Source organism: Mus caroli, chromosome 11 (genome assembly GCF_900094665.2).
Source record: "Mus caroli chromosome 11, CAROLI_EIJ_v1.1, whole genome shotgun sequence".
In the NCBI taxonomy this organism is placed as follows: domain Eukaryota; kingdom Metazoa; phylum Chordata; class Mammalia; order Rodentia; family Muridae; genus Mus; species Mus caroli.
Window position 1 is genome coordinate 104,050,538 of NC_034580.1, and position 4,252 is coordinate 104,054,789.

At 45.8% G+C, this 4,252-nt stretch overlaps 1 protein-coding gene across 1 annotated transcript in view; it reads right to left on the reverse strand.

The window, feature by feature from the left end:
* Positions 1–4,252, reverse strand: part of Prkca (protein kinase C alpha) — a 411,286-nt gene that overhangs the window by 197,150 nt on the left and 209,884 nt on the right. The gene's annotated exons all lie outside the window — the stretch shown is intronic.

The window sequence follows — 4,252 nt, forward strand, 5'->3', positions numbered from 1 at the left end:
GAGAGAGAGAGAGAGAGAGAGAGAGAGAGAGAGAGAGAGAGAGAGAGAGAGAGAGAATGGCTTTGTAGATATGAGGAGGCCAGAAGAGTGTGGGATCCCCTTGACCTGGAGTTACAGGGAGTTATGATCTGCCTGTCATGGGTATGAAGAACTGAATTCCCTGAGAACTGGACTCACATTGTCTGCAAGAGCAACATGTGCTCTTAACTGCTGTGCTGTCTTTCCAACCCTGAAAATGGAAATCTTAAAGCTAACCGAGCCTGGAAACAACCAAGGTGAAGGACTAGACTATTATTCAGGAAACAAACAAGTGATGGGAGATGGAGAGATGGGAGAAGCCTAAGTGCACACTCCTCCGTGAGAGCAGGCAACCTGAAAAGGCTACACACATCTTGACATTCCATCATAAGACATTCTGGAATCAGTGAAATGAGCCCAGCCGTGAAGGGATCACAGCTTGGAGAGGAAATGTTGAAACCATGAACTCGGTTTTCCAGAGCAGCAGCAACAACCTATAGTGATGTGTAAGATGGCTCCATGTCTTCACATTTGTTTCAAAACCCACTGTATGCACAGTGACGGGTGTGAACATTAGCTAGAGCTGTTTACTGATCATTGCTAAGCTGTAACAAATGTTCCACATTAAGCAATTGCAAGGTGTTCATAACAGGGTAGATGGTTCAAGTTTCGGGGTGTAGGACAGGTATATGAATAAGTTTTCCTGTGACCCCAAATCAATACCTCTAAAGAATAATTGTTTAAAATTTTTCATTGGATGGACTGGTTGCTATAATCATGGGTGCTTCCAGCCTTCATAGAGAAAGGCCACTATTCTAGTCTGATTTTAAAATCACAAACTTCGGGGCTGAAGAGATAGATGGCTTAGTGGTTAAGAATGTTTGCTGTTCTTTCAGAGGACCTGGGTTTGGTTCCCAGGGCCCATATCAGGTAGCTCAAAATCACCTGTAACTCTAGCTTTGGGGCATCCAATGCCCACTTCTAAACTCTGTAGGCACCTGCACACATGTGTACACACACACACGATACATAATACAGTTAACAGTTAAAAACCATAGCTTATTTTACATGCAAATTTACTAATCTAACTCTTAGCTGCTTACTCTGCCCATGGAGAACATATGTTTAAGATGACCATGTCCAGTCACTGATTCCCAGATAGGAGGTGCCCTGTCTGGTCTGGTCTGACAGCCTTGGACAACTGTCTTCTTCATCCTCAGTGTGGTTCTCTCTTCTGTGGGGACCAAAGAATTCTTAAGTGTTGTTCCACTTTATAAAGCATTTCTCATAGGGCATGGTGTATAACCATTCACATCATATATATTGGCCCTGGGGAACACCAGCTGTTAGGACAGATGGCACAGGAGACATGGAACCTAGGAAGACACAGGTACTGACTGGGAAAGGGTGGAGAGGCCACTTAGTGTTCTTCCAACTTGTTCCTGCCACACTTGAAGCTTCAGTCCAGGCCTTCTCCAGGCTGTCCAGGATAGACCTTGGTAATTGCTACTCTTCCTACCTCCACAGAGGAAGGAAGAAGCACTGGCTGCCATCTTGGCCAAAATACTGAAGACAGGGGTCACCAGTGTTTGTAGGCAGTAGTAGGGCAAGGAAGACCTACAGGTACTAGTGTCTCATTTTACTTAGAACTTGTTTCATTCCTGTAAAGCATACAGAAAACTTGGTATTTTAATTGTTTTCAAGTGCACAGCTCTGGGCCCCAGGCACGTTCACATTGCTCTATAAACATCACCACCATCCATCTCTGTATCCTTTCATTGCCCCAAACTGAAATGCTGTACCATTGAAACACTAATTTATTTCTCAATCCTCCAGGGCCCTAGCAACCACTCCTAACTACTCTCAAGTGTACCAGGATAAAAGCCACACAGCAGGCGTCCTTTTGTGACTTGGTTTTCCATCTAGCATTTGCCCTCAAGGACCACTTGTCTTGTGCCATCGTTAGATTTTTGTGTTAGGGGGCATGTGCCTATGGTATATGTGTGTGCACACGTATGTGCAGGTGCTCATACATGCATGCCTATATGAGGACAGACAGAGAAGGATGTCAGGTATTTGGCTCCATCACTCTTTGCATATTTCTTCGAGCTCAGGTCTCTTGTTGAACCTGAAGCTTGGCTCCTGTTTCCGGTTTCCCCTACTTCTGCACATCACTGGGTTTACAGATACTTAAGTGCGCATGACAGTGTTTTTATGTGGGTGCAGCTGCAAACACTCTAATCCACTGAGTCAACTTTCTTGATCCATGTGCCAGAATTAATGTCTGGGTGAGACTTCTCTGCATGAGCAGACATCATTTTGTTTGTCTATTTACTTGTCTGTGGACACCTGGCTTGCTCCTACCATTTGTCTGTCATGAATAACGCTGCTGGTTGCTGTCAGCAGAGTATCTCATGGGTTTCTCCTTTCCCCTCTTTCAGACTTAGAGGTGGAATTTCACATTCTCTTTCTTTCTCCTTTTGTGCTGGAGTTTAAGCTCAGGGCTTTCCGTAACCCTGGAAAGCCCCCAACTCCTGCATCTTCCTTTTTAAGAGGCATTGCCCCGAGTATGAATGACACACTCAAAATCACAAGGCAAAGACATTCTGCTTAGACTAGGGGACAGTCATTTTAGGCGACACCATTGAAATGTGGGGCTAGCCAGGCATGGTGGCATATTCCTGAATGGCCAGCACTGGAAGACTAAGGCAGTTTGAATCCAGAGTAAGTCTCTGTCTCAAACACACACAACACACACAGATACACACATACACAGACACACACATACACACAGACACATACACACACAGAGACACACACATACACACAGACATACACAGACACACAGACATGCAACAGACACACATAGCACATACATACACATACAGACACACAGACATGTAACAGACACACACATAGCACACACATACACACACACATACACACATACACACACATAGCACACACACACACACATCAGAAGTGGGCTAACCCAGCTTTAAGGGTCAAAAGTGACTCTGCCTGTTCACTTAAAGCAGTGCTGAACCCCCACCCTGTCAGTTCCACACTAGGACACAGAAGATGACAGTCTACATGCATTAAGATACCCTGTGTGTCTGCCGAGTCCTGTACTTCAATTCCTGTTCAGTTCCTAACCACAAGGTCTCTCACTAATCTTGACTGAATTAAGATGAACGTGAAGATGCTCTTCCCTGAGCATCTAACCTGCTCCCTCCCCACCAGATCGATCATATCAGTTTAATGTAACAGACTTAAAAATCATGCAAAATGGTATGTTTTGTGAACAATAGTTCCTCTGAATCCCAGACAGTCATTGGTTGGTGCTTCAAACCCCAGCAGGCTGCAGCTGAGTTGACATTAAAAGGAAAAATTCCAGGACAAACCTGGGGAGGGGGAGAGAAGTAAGCAGAGAAGGATGACACACAGACCTGAGCAAGGCAGCTGACCTGGGCCACCAGGTGATTTCCTGAAGGGACACTCCATTCAGGTCAGGGTGTTCTGGCTCCACAGAGCACCCCCCACTGGTGAGGACTGAGACTACAGCAGGGCTTGCCCAGCTAAATGACAAGCAAGGGCTTTGCAAAATTCAGAATAATGAATGAAAAATGTCCTAGGAGAGGCTGGTAACATCTCTAAGACCTCAGGGATCTGAATGTGTAGAGTGGCCTTCAAATTTGGGAAGAAACACATCTCTGAATGAAGTGTCTGGCTTACAAACTTCTGTCTTCGTGCCTCGTCTCCTCTGATCCACTCATCAAGTCAGCTCTCGGAGACAGACTGCTATTGTTCCCAGCTAACAGGTAAGGCAATTGAGGCTCTGGGAGACTAGGTGGCTTGCAGCCAACTCAAGACCACAGAGTCCTGGTCCAGAGCCTTTCCTGTCTGATTACTCTGCCTCCCAACTCAGCAAAGCTCACGGGTAACCAAATACCCCTTCTAACGAACACGCTGGTGGCAGGCTTGAAAAACACTCTTGCTTTCCTAAGTGGGCTAGGCTTTAGGATCCTTCAGGATTGGCCTCTGTTTTAATTCCTATTTTCCATTTTAAACCACATTCTTCCTTGCTTGTTTTCCTGATCTCTGAGCTCAGTGGAATCCTCCTGGACGGGGTTTTTGCAGCCCTGTCTGGATCATTTAACTCTCCCTGGCATACAGAAGGTCAAAACTTCTGCAGGTCAAGAGAGGGAAGGAGGGAGGGAGGGAGGGAGGGAGG